General features: G+C 54.5%; 1 protein-coding gene across 4 annotated transcripts in view; it reads right to left on the bottom strand.

Moving 5' to 3' along the window:
* The window catches only part of RGS3 (regulator of G protein signaling 3), a 113,037-nt gene that overhangs the window by 27,585 nt on the left and 73,090 nt on the right, over nt 1-12,362 (bottom strand). The window contains exon 1 of one of the 4 annotated variants that reach the window (XM_021691739.1): nt 3,877-3,882. The exons of the other annotated variants lie outside the window; for them this stretch is intronic. The gene's annotated coding sequence lies outside the window, so the exon portion shown is untranslated. Of the gene's footprint in view, nt 1-3,876; nt 3,883-12,362 lie in introns of those variants that run through there. 4 annotated transcript variants of the gene reach the window in all.

The following is a 12,362-nucleotide window of genomic DNA, read 5'->3' as shown; positions in this document are numbered from 1 at the left end:
GAAGCGTTGCTGAGGCTCCCAGGCTGGGTTAGAAGCTTCCCCAGGGTTGCCACTCCCTGAGTCTCCCCATCAGAGCTGTGCTGTTACCATACATCACATGCCCGTCTTTAGCCCCGGGTTAAAGATCGGGCCCTTTATGTCTATACCTCCACTACCTGGCCAGTGCGTGGTACACAGCCAGTATTTTACACCTGTGGAAGGAAGGGAGGGAGGGGGGCAGGCAGAGAGGGCAAGTTCAGAGATGCTCTTAAACCATGAATCGAGGTCGGAGCAGTGCAGGTTTCCGTGTCCAGGATGAGCATTGCTTGCAACCCCCGACCTAAGGAGCTGCACGGCCACACCCCCTTCCATTCCATGGCCCTCCCCCTGGCTGCCCCTAGCCTTTGTCCCAAGGTTGTGGACAGCCATTTGCTCTGTCCAGCTTTCTCTCCCCACCGCCACCCTGCCCCAAGTGCCTGAGTTCTAGTAGCCCGAGGGTAACCCCACCAAGAGGTAACTGAGGACACCACAGAGAGCCCTGGCTACATGGGGAAAAGCATGCCCAGTTCAAAATAACTTACTACACCCCCGGCCTTTCTAAGTTGGGAGCCGCTGACAGTTCGGCGGCAGCCTGATCTACAGTGCCAGGTGCAAGCAGGCTGGCCCATGGCAGGCAGGGAGAGGGGACAAGCCCTGGGCCATCTGGAACAGAGAGCACACCTGGCAGCTATCCACACATCTGGAGCAGTGACGGAGGCCCATTACCAGAGTAAGAAGGAATCCTGGGACACCCCCCACCCCGCCCTCTCCTCTGTGCCTGGAGGCTCTGATCTCCCCAGCGGGTCATAGCCCCAGCACCCCTGTCCCCAGTCCTGCCCCACCCCCACCCCAATCCCAGATGCCTGGATGCAGCTGGCTGTGCAGGGGAAGGTGGCAGCTCCTTGGGGCTGAGCCTGGCCTGCTGTGAGTGGCACCAGCCTCTCTGGGCTTAGCGGGCTGAGCCATAAGCAGCCTTGTTTATCCCTGGGAGGAATGACGGTTTTCCCTGAGCAATGACATCTTGGAAACGGCCTGGTTCCACAAACAACAACAAAGCTCCCAGCCCTGCCCTGGGCTCCAGCTTACAGGAGAAGGCCTCTGGCCAAAAATGCCTGAGTAACAGGTTAGGGGCTACTTCCCTCCTGAGCCAGACCCTCGCCCTGACCTATGACTCACAGAACCCAGGAAGAGAGTCTACAGAGAATCAAAGAACTGGATCCCTACAAGGGACCTGGTCCAGTTCCTGGTTGCTCCAAAGGGGAAACTGAGCCGGGGGGGGGGGGGGGCGGGGAAGGATATTTGCCTGAGATCATCCAGTGAGTAGGAGCTAGAATGTGCCTCAGTCTCTGGCCTGTTGGCCCAGCAAGGGCTTTCTGTACTGCACACAGTTTTTCAGAGGAGAGATAGGCTCTAGGTGGTAAGCCGGGGGGTTCTAGAAAGGAACATGTCACTGGGAAGTCCAAAAAAGAGGGAACATCAAGATGAAAGCTAGGTTTATTCTGAGTCATCCAGCTGGTGTGATCCAGTTAGAGAGAGATTTGGGCTGGGAAACCGGAGACCTGGGTTCTCGTCCCCACTTGGCTACTGAGCCTCAGGCAAGTCCTTCCTCTCCTGCCTTAGTCCCCTATCTGTCCAGAAGGCAAATGGACTCAGCCATCTCCAGGGCCTTGGGTAAGTAAATGGGAAGAAGCTGTAAGGGCCTCCAGGATCCCAGCTGGGCACAGGTACTCCCTCCTCAACTGTGCCTTTTCTGGGGAAGCCAGGCAGCCCACTGGCTGAGAACCACCCCCCCCCACAAAATCCCAGATCCACCTCCATGGTTGGCAGTATCCCAAGGGGGCCCAAGCTGGGCTCTAAGCCACTGCAGTCTGTGCAAAGGACCACGCACATTGCATTCAAAGCAGCCGGGGCTGCCCCTTCCATCCTCGATGGCCCAGGTCATGGTGTGAACACCACCTAGCCCAACATGATCCAAGTAGGCTCCCCCGTGACCTCAGACAAGCTGAAGCTAAAATTCTCCTTGCTTCACCTCCTGTCAAATCCCACCCCCCAACCCCTTGGCCCTATGGGAGCAAAACAGCACTCTCTGACATGTAGAGCTAGGAGATGGGCAGAAAAGAGCTGACTTGGACATCAGGGCTTGTCCTCAAGGAAAGCCCATCCTAGCCCTTTCCCACCATGCCCTGCGTCCCAGGCTAGGCCTTTGGGACCCAGAGATGAATAAGGCCCAGATCCCACGTAAATAAGACATGAAGTAACCACCTGGGTGCCACCACCAATGGACAGACAGGTTCCCACAGGAGTATTTGCTCTAGCTGTAGAAGTTCGGGGTCTCCAGGATGAAGACCTGGAGAGAAGAAATGGGCTTTCCAGGCAGCAGAAATGTGTGCAAAGGCAAGTACGCTGGGGGGGGTGGGGTGGTCTCACTGATACCAAGTCCTAGGATCAGCAGCCCCATCAAGCGTTTCTGGTTCAAGGCCCTGGAGACTTCCCAACAGGGGGTCCCTCGCCTCAGCTGCCTCCATCTTCACCATCCCCCTGGCTGCTTCAGATGCCAGGCTGGGCCTGAAGCAAGCCCTGTTGTGGAACTTGGCTCCCTGAAGGGCCCGCCGTGGGCTAAGGCATGCCTCATGCTAGGGCTGGGGAAGAAGGGAGGTGCCCCTTGGCTGGGGACGGAGGACTCAAGGGGCCCCGGTGGAAACTCTGACTATGGCCTCAGTGCGCTGGCTGGGATCCACAGGTATCGGTGGGCAGGCCCTGCAGCTCCTTCCTTCTAAGAGATATACCCACTCCAGCCACCTCGAGGGAGGAGCCATATAGTAGCCCCCAGCCATAGGCCTGAGGGCAGCAGGATGTGGAAAGTTTTCAGTGAGGGCTCTGTACCCCACCAGGCATCTCAAGCCAGGAGTACCAGATTCAGAGCTGAGGCAAGGTAATGGCACCCATGTGTCCTGTCCTCACTGCTCCAGGAAGCAGAAGTCCTCCATCCTGGTCTTGGCCAGAGGCCTGCCGTGTGGACACAGCCCCTTCCCAATCTGGACCATGGCTCTTCCACAACGCTGAGGTCCCAGGGCACAAAGGTTCTTCCCAGACACCTCAGGACAAGAATAGAGATGTGGGGCTTCCAAGTTGATAAAAGGATTGCCCTCTGTCCCCTCACCGTGGTTAGCTCTGTGGGGTGAGCAGGTCCCTAACAATTACCCCCCTGCCTACAGTTCTCAACTGGAGCCAGGGGAGCAGGTGCAGGAGGACCTTTCTCAAGGGGCTCAGGAGCCAGAGCATCCCCGCTTGTGCTTTCTGCAGACATTTCAGCAGAAGTCTCTTGAATCAGAGGCAACCCCCTCCCCCGCTGAGACCCGCCTCCCCACCCCCCACCCCACCCCCACCCCAGACCATCTCCTTCCCTGACACGAACTAGGCAAGAGGGGCCATCCTGGTGGCTGGAGTACAGTCAGCGTCCCTGACATGGTCACCAACACGGCTAGCTGGACACTCCCTCCCCATGCAGTGTCCCAACTTGTGGTCACCAAACATTCCTTTCTCCCAGAAAGAAAAACCAGCTGACCAGCCTAGAAGTGGGGAGCAGCACATAGTGGTTTACATGCCCCGGGCCCTGTGGGTCCCCACCCTGAGAAAGACAGACAGACAGACAGACAGACAGACACACACACACACACACACACACACACACACACACACACAGAGCTATCTCAGAGCATAACACACACGATTTAGTTGCAACATGCCTATCAATGGCTGCCCTGGGGAAGAAACAATGGAGACAGGGGCCTGGGGTGGCCTGGACAAGTGCCCCCACCCCCGCCTACCGCACACCCACCCTGTCACCAAGGCACCTACCCAGCACACTCCAGCAGGGACCCAGGAGACTCCTGGCTGCTGCTCTTGCCAGCCAGCCCACCAGCCTGGTCCCGGTCTCGGTCTCGGTCTCGGTCTCGGCCGGGCTCCTCCCGTGGGAGGGCGGGTGGGCGGGCGGGTGGCCGTGGCTGTGGCAGCTCCTGGCCGCCCGGCCGCCCGTGTCAAGCGGCCGCCTGCCCCAGACAGAGCTTCTTTGTGTCAGCAGGGCTATTTATGGACTTACCCAAGTTCCCCAGGGCAGCGATACCTGCTGGGAAAAGCAGAACCAAATGACCAGGTTCCACCTCCCACATCTAGGTAGCGTTTTCAAAACCCTTGCATCACTCGCCCCTCCTCCTCTTCCTCCTCCTCCTCCTCCTTGCCCTCCTCCTCTTCCTCCTCCTCTTCCTCCTCCTCTTCCTCCTTTCCAAACACACACCCTGTCCAGCCGGCAGCCGATGCTCTGCTTTTCTTTCTTCCATCAAAGAAAACTCTGATTTCCCAAGTCACTTTCATCCGGGGAGGAGGAGGAGAGCGGGAGGTCTCAGGAAGCGTCCTCGTCCTCTGCCGGCAGCCAGTCCTTCAGCCTGCAAGGAGCCCCGGTTCTCTCGGCCGCTTGGTTACATGCTCACACTCACACGCAGGCACGCACTGGCCCTGGCTCCCCTGTGCCCGTCCCCGGGGCCTGGGCAGGCCCCCCAAGTGCCGCTCTGGAGGAAGAGGCAGCCATCGCTGAGGGTGGCGGCCCCTGGCACTGGGATCCCCGAGCCGGGTGCACCCCACAGCCATGCTGAGGGCTCCCCCCGCAGGGGCAGTGCAAAGCCACTGGCTGCCGTTCCCGGCAGGATGGAGCCCGTCACGCGGGCTTCCCGGCACGCCCCCACCCCCACGCTGCTCACATCCCTGTGGGCGGCTGCAATTTAACCCAGGGTCCTGCAGCCAACGTGCGGCGGACTCTGAGAATGTCACCGCCTCGGGATGGGGGAGCTGGGATGGGGCAGTGGCCGGCTATGCTCAGCGCACAACAGCACCATCCAGTGTAGCCGGAGCTTAGCACTCGTGCGTGTCAAACTCCGGGGCATCCGATGGACAGAGAGCGCGGGGCTTCCTCCCCCACAGTGCGATGGCTGGGAGGAGCACAGTACAACAGCTCAAGAGTTAGGGCCACAAGTGAAAGAGACATCCCTAACAGAGGGATGGGGGCGCTCAGAGGAAAGAGCCCTGCACTGGGAGGCAGGAGCCCCCAGTTCCAGTTCCAGCTCCAGCACTGGTTGGCTGGGTATCCCTGATCAAGTCCCCGCCCACCTCTGAGCCTTGGTTTCCTCATCTGTAAAATGGGGCTGACAACCCTTGACCTGCCCAACTGTGGGATTCAGAGAATTCAATGATCCCATGCCAGGCGTTACTCTCAGAATTTGGCTTTCGTTAATTCGCTTAATCCTCGCCAGCACGTTGTGAGGCAGGGGCTATTACCACCCTACTCACAGACGGGGAATGTCAGGTACAGAATGGGCTTGGAAGTTGCCCAAAGTCACACAGCTAGCTTCAGGACTGAAGACCAGTGGGGCCAACTCCAGGGTGCCTGCTCCTCACCCCTGCATGGCCCGCCGCCAGGAAACTGCTTTGCCACCGCCAAGCTGTCTGATGTTGGGGCTGTTGCAGTTGGTTGTCTGATATCGACAACACACCCTGGGTTGTGCCTGGGGCCCAGGCTAGGGGTGCCCATCCGACAGCAGCTCCAACCTGAAACTGCTTACTACCGGGGTGGTGGGCCCCCTGGGATGTCACATAGGAAAAACTATGGGCAGAAGGAGCCCCCGTGCCCCTTTCCCACCTCACCCCACCCTGGGCTGAAGGGCTGTCCTCTGCCTCTTACTCTCCCTGTGTCAGTCTCACTGTCTCTGGAGGCCTCTCGCTGCCCATCTCCCTGCCCCTGTCTCTGACTCCATGCCTGTCTCATCTCACACGTACAAGCATACACTCGCGTGCAGGTAGAAGAAAACATCCTATATCAGGGTCAACTTGGAACAGCCCTCATCTGAGCTGTCACTTACAAACTCCGATCAATACTTTGTCTTGTTCCTGGGGGCAGCGCCAAGGCAGTCCTGGCAGGGCCCAAGAGCCTTCCAGACTGGAAGACTGTCATCCTGCAGGCTCCTGGGAAGCAGGGTCCGCCTTATCTTGGGAAACCAAGAAGGTGAGTCTCAAGAGAGTCCAGTTCTAATGGGGCTGACCAATTTCCAGTGGGGCTGACTGGTTCCCAGGATGGCATTTCTGGTGCGTGGGATAAGATTGCTTAGGGTGGAGAGCCTGAGTTGACATGAGAGGAGCCCCCAGGTTTCAGCTGGGTCTTCACCTCTCCATCAACAAATAGTTCTGGAGCACCAACTACATGCCAGGTTCCGTGCTGGGCCCTCGAGATGCGGTAGAGAATGGACAGACCTGGGCCCTGCACTCACAAAGTTCCTGAGGGAGACAGACATCAGCCAAACAGCCAGACTACTGAGATTGTAACTGGACACTGTGCCACGATGGGAAGAACAGCTCTGCCAGTCCAGGGGGCGGGGTCCAGAACAGATCCAGAATGCATTCATCAGTGCTCTGGACCACAAGGATAATGAGCAAAGGGCCCAGCAGCTCAGCGCCCTGAGGCCCAGGGGCCTGCCAGACCAGGTCAGGAGAGCACTTGGATCAACTTGGAACCCACACAGCCACTGCCCTCTGCCTCTCTCTCCATAGCTCCAGACACAAATCAGCGAAGCAGATGGGCCTCCCAGTGTAGAGCCTGGGGCAGAACGGGGAGTCACAGACACTCGGGCTATCTAAGCCAGAAGGGCTCTTGGAGATCTTTCACTGCTGTTTCCCATTTACAGACAGTGAAACTGAGGCCCGCAGGAAACAGAGCAACTGAGTGGTAGGGCCGGGACCAAGGATTGCTCCTCCCAGCGTCGTGCTCCTTCCACTGCACCCCAGTGCTCTTCAGACCTACATAAATGATGGTGCTGTTCAGCACAGGGCGAACTGGGGTCCAGAGAACAATGAGATCTAGGTGGCTCTCCGGCCACAGGGATGGGCACCTGAGCATTCAAGGCCTAGGCCCCATTTACGGATCCACATAATTCACTTAACAAACATTTATTTGACACTTCCTATGTGTCAGCACTGGTCAAAGCACTTCCCTGTTATTGTCTCGTTAAACCTTCACAGCCCTATCAGATATGATGTCTAATGTCCCCACTTTACAAATGAGTAAACAGAGGCAGAGAGATGATGAAACATGCTCAAGGCCACATGCTGGTAAGCGCAGAGCTATGGGTCAAACCCAGTCCACTCTCCACTGTGCCCTGCACCGCCGCACAGGGCAGCCCATGCAACAGACGAGCCCCCACCCCACCCCCGGCTAGCCTGAGAAGCTGGCTGGCTATATGGCCCAATCACGCAAGCAAACTTCCCACTGTTCAGACAAGCCGGCAGCGGCTCCCAGGGCTGGGGCCAGCGAGGGTCAGCAGGAAGCCAGTGTATATGTACCTCCCGTTTCTGGCGGGCAGCACCCCCAGCCAAAGCCCAAGGCTCCAGAGAGGCCCCTAGGGAGATTCGGCAGCCTCAGGAGGCAGCCCGGGCAACTGGACGGGCCGTTCCCCTGCAGCGGCACCACGGCAACGTGTCCACCATTCTCCCTTACTGCCTCCACTGCATGAAGCTGCTGTACCCGGGCTTGGGCTCCCAAGATCCCATCATGAGCCGTGCACACACGGAAACCCACCCACCCTCCTTCCTCCGGCAGACTCTACCTGAGGGACGCTGCGTGCTGGCAACGCCCTCCTCAAGGAAAGGAGGGTCCTTGCCAAAGGTTACTTAATAAGTTTCCCCATCCTGCCTTCCGATCCAAAGTACACTGGGATTTTGTTCCGGGGTGGGGAGGAGAGTGATGCTGCTAGGGCAGAAACTGGGCACAAGCCAGGGAGAGGTGTGGTCCCAGGAATTCCAGGGCATGTAACAGACTAAGACCACTGCAGTCCCCACCAGCAGCGGCTCGGGCTTTAATTCTCCCTGGAACATTCTCCCTGGAACATTCTCCCTGGAGAATAAAAGAGCCAAGTCTGTGCTTGAGTGGCAGGGCAGCAAAAGCCTGGGCCAGGGTATGTTGGCCTGACCTTCTCCAGAGCCCTGCTCCTGCCCCAATCTGCTACAGAAGAGTATGATGAGCCTGGGCTGCCTTAGGAGACTGCAGAATTATCTGTACACACCCACCCCAGCCCAAGCTTTAAATCTGCTAACCCACTTAGGAATTTCTGGGCCTTTACTCATTGGGTCTCACATCCCTGATTTAGAGGTCTATGGACTCCGTTCAGAAAGGCCCTCCCCACAGAAGAGTAAGCCAAGACACATTTGTTATTTCAATAAACACCGAATCTCTACATGCGCTGGAGCCCGTGCTCAGAACTATGGTCACAGGCAGACAGGGAAGTAGCCTGCCCCCAAGATCTGACCTGGAGAGTCAGCATAGCTGATCATGGCGTGGACGCTGCAGGCAGGGACTGTCCTGCCGTGTTCTGGCCTCCGTGACCCTAATGCCAGGGTAGGGGACCTGCTCTCCCACTGCTTGCTAAGGGCACGTACCTGGCTCTTCCTGGTATTACTAGCTTTGTTCTTGGGGCATGAGCTACAGGCGGTGAGGTGGGACAGGTCACAGCAGGTATCCTCAAGTTCAAATCCATGGGAGGATCTGGCCTATAGTCTGCAGGACCCAGGTGAGTCCCTTCCTCCTGACTGGCCTGTCTTCTATCCCTAAAGCGAGGCCAGAGAAGGGTATCCAGTGGACCCAGCCCTGCTCCCAGCCCCCTTTCAGTGGCCAGTCCCAGGCCCCTCCAGGCTCTCTCACTAAAGGAATGAGTTCAGTCAGTGGAATTTAGAAAGAACACAGGCTTTGGAGTCCAAAAAAAAATCAGAGTGTGAGTTACCTTGGGAAGCCATTTTAATGTCTCTGAGTCTCAGCTGCCTCATCTGTAAGATGGGGCTATTACCATGTGCCTCACTGGGCCCTGTGGAGGACCAAATGAGGTGGTGCATGTGGAGTACCCAGCACACGGTAAGTGTGTAACAAGTAAGTAGCAGCATCATTGTTGTTGGGTTGGCATTGCTGGGGCTATCCTCTGAAAAGGACAGAATTCACCTGGAGAGGGCTGATGTGAAGAGTCAAATGTGAAAGTATCTGCTGACGTTCTAACAGACGAGCAGGGCCTAACACGGTGCCTGGCATGTCCTCCCAGCTGATAGCCGTTCACATTTATTGAGCGACAGGTCCATCTTGCAGAGGGGGAAACTAAGGTACAGAAAGGTCATGTGGCAGAAACAATGGCCCCAAGGCCTATGCTCTTCCCCTGTACGCTCTGCCCCCAGCTCCTGTTCCCTAAGCCCTTCTCCTCTTGCCACCTTCCCCTACCCTCAACAACTTCAGGCGGCAAGGCCGATTCACAATCTGCTCCCGGGAGCTAGATCTCCCAACCACAATGAGGAGAGGCCCATGTGCGGCAAAAGCCAGGAGACCAAATGTCCCTGTGAACTGTCCCTGGCTGGCTCCTGCCTCCAACCTGGGCACCCACTGCTGTGCCTCGGTGGCATCAGCCTGACCTCAGGTAGCTGCCAATGTACAGGGTGGCCAAGGGCCAAGACCGTCTCCCTTCCTGGCTGCAGTCCAACCAGCCACATGCCGGCCTAGGATTTCAGGCTTCAGGGAGCAATCCCCAACCCACTGTGCCTGTGCTAGCTCCAGGGTCAGGCTGGGCCCTGACTTCCCGAGTTCCCAGCTGGCATTCAGCACAGAGCCGCCAGCTCAGATACCTGGAGGCCAGCCCCGTGACCTTGACTGCTAGGTATAGCGCCTCCTGAGTCTACGTGCTGCTTGACCTGCTGGCTTTGGGCCCAGGCCACCACAGCAGAGGGTCAGCGGAGGAAAGACCGGACTGAAATGCTGATTTTGCTGCTGTCTCCTGTGAGATCTAGGGCAAGGCCAATCTCCTCTCTGGGCCTCAGCTTCCCTGTTTCTAAAATGGGCACCGGGCTTTGACGAGGTCAGTGTTGCTCAGCGTGGTCTGCAGAATGGTACTGATCCACACACTTCTTGTTACTGGCTTGCAGTGCTATGAGCAGCAAAATCAAGTGTTTGGAAACTTTTGTAGCCATTTGACATTGCCATGATACCCAAGCCCAAGCCCAGCGGACTGGTCTTACTGAATGTGAATTGGGTACAAGGTTGGTTCTGGCATTAGCAAACCAGCATGGGAAATCACATGTAGTGAGAGTTTTATAAAAGCAGAAGGCCCTTCACCACAGGCGGTTTAAGAAGTCCTGCTCTAAAGGTTCTTGTTTCCATGAGAACCCACTAACTAATCCTCCATCACCCAAACTGTTCCCTCTTTACTGTTCCTGCCTTAGAGAATGGGCACCACCATTCACCTGTTTGCCTGAACGAGTATAAGCTGAAAGAGCTTACCTGGTTGGTACCAGGAAACACTACCAATGGAGAACAAACAGCTTAGAAATGATCTGGTGATGTTTCTAAATTCCAAGACCAGAAAGAGAAATCCTGCTTGTTTCCATAAAGAAACTTTAGAGAATCAGCTGAGTACGGTGCTTCCTACAACATTAATGTTGGGATGACAAAGCATCACTCTCAAGTTTCTGGAGAAGGACTGTTAGCCTAGAATTCTCTACTTCGGAAAAGGTGACTCAAATGTGAGGGCAAATATTTTCAGACTTAGAAAGACTAAGAAACTATGCCACCCACAGACCCTTTCTGGAAAAATTACTCAAGAAAGCTCTCCAGAGAAAAAAAATGAATCCAAGTCAAGGAGTCAAGAATGAGATGGTGTGGTGTCTGAGAGACGGGCAAGCAAGGAAGCCAGAAACATGTATATACCTAACCACTGGTAACATAATCGAGGAATTAAATGCAATTTAAATAAATGACTCTTAAAACATAACAGGACGAATGTCTAAAAATGATAATAATCACAAACTAAAACTCCAGATGATTTCAACCATCCCTGGGAGGCACGGAGGAAAGCAAAGAGAAGTATGGGCTAGCTGACTCATTCGCTATGAGCAGTAGGAGGTGAGGACAAACTATTCTAGATCTGGTGTCATGCCTGATATGGACATATGTTTATGGGGGCGCCTGGGTGGCTCAGTCGTTAAGCGTCTGCCTTCGGCTCAGGTCATGATCCCGGGGTCCTGGGATCGAGCCCCGCATCGGGCTCCCTGCTCGGCAGGAAGCCTGCTTCTCCCTCCCACTCCCCCTGCTTGTGTTCCTGTTCTCGCTGTGTCTCTTTCTGTCAGATAAATAAATAAAATCTTAAAAAAAAAAATATGTTTATGGAAAAGGTAAGGGTAAAACTCTGGCAGACTAGAATGAAGGTGTAGAATTTCAGAGGAAATTTTGCGGAATACTGGGAGGGCAGCCTTGGGATGTGTGCATTGATTACCACTTACCATAAAGCTATAACAAACCTGCTGTAGGAATAGACAGTTAATGGGGAGGGTAAAATTTGAAAAATAAACCAAACAGTTCGAGGGGGGTGAATATTATATAATCCTGTGGTGAATACCACAACCCCAAAGGCCAAAAAAAAAAAAAAACTTAAAAATTTATAGATATATTAGTCATCAGAAAAATGCAATTCAAAACCACAGTGAGCTACAACTTCAAACCCACTAGGATGGCTATCATTTTTAAAATGGGAAAATAACAAGTGTTATCCGAGAGGATGCAGAGAAAGTGGAACCCTAATACACTGATGGTGGGGATGTGAAACCACGCAGCCCCTCTTGAAAACAGTCTAGCGAGTCCTCCAAAAGTTACACATAGAGTTGCCATTTGACCCGGGGATTTTACAGCGAGGTATATATTCAAGAGAAGTGAATACATATGTCCACACAAAAACCTGCACACAAGCATTTATGGCAGCATTATTCATAGTAGCTAAAAGGTAGGAACAACTCAAATGTTCATCGATGGATGACTGGATAAATAAAATGCGGTATATCCATGGATCCATCCATCCATGAAATATTATTCAGCCATAGAGAGAAATGAAGTACTGTTATGTGCTACCATATGGATGAACCCTGAAAACATGATGCAAAGTGAAAGAAGCTGGCCACCAAACACCATATATTATAGGATTCCATTGATACAAACTGTCCAGAATAGGCAAATCTATAGAGACAAGAAAGTGTCTCAGTGGTTGCCTTGGGTTGGAGGAGATGGGGGATGACAGCTATAGGGTATGGTTTCTTTTGGAGAGTCTAATATTGATGGTGGTGATTGTTGCACAAGTCTCTGTGAAATACACCAAAAAAACCCACACTAATGAATGAATTATATGACATATGAATAATATCTCAAAAAACTACTACCAAAACAATTTATAGACATGACAGACTACCTGTCGATCTGAAACATCTATAGTTTCAAAGAATAATAAATA

Source organism: Neomonachus schauinslandi, chromosome 13 (genome assembly GCF_002201575.2).
Source record: "Neomonachus schauinslandi chromosome 13, ASM220157v2, whole genome shotgun sequence".
Taxonomy (NCBI): domain Eukaryota; kingdom Metazoa; phylum Chordata; class Mammalia; order Carnivora; family Phocidae; genus Neomonachus; species Neomonachus schauinslandi.
This window is presented reverse-complemented; position numbering and strand designations above follow the sequence as displayed.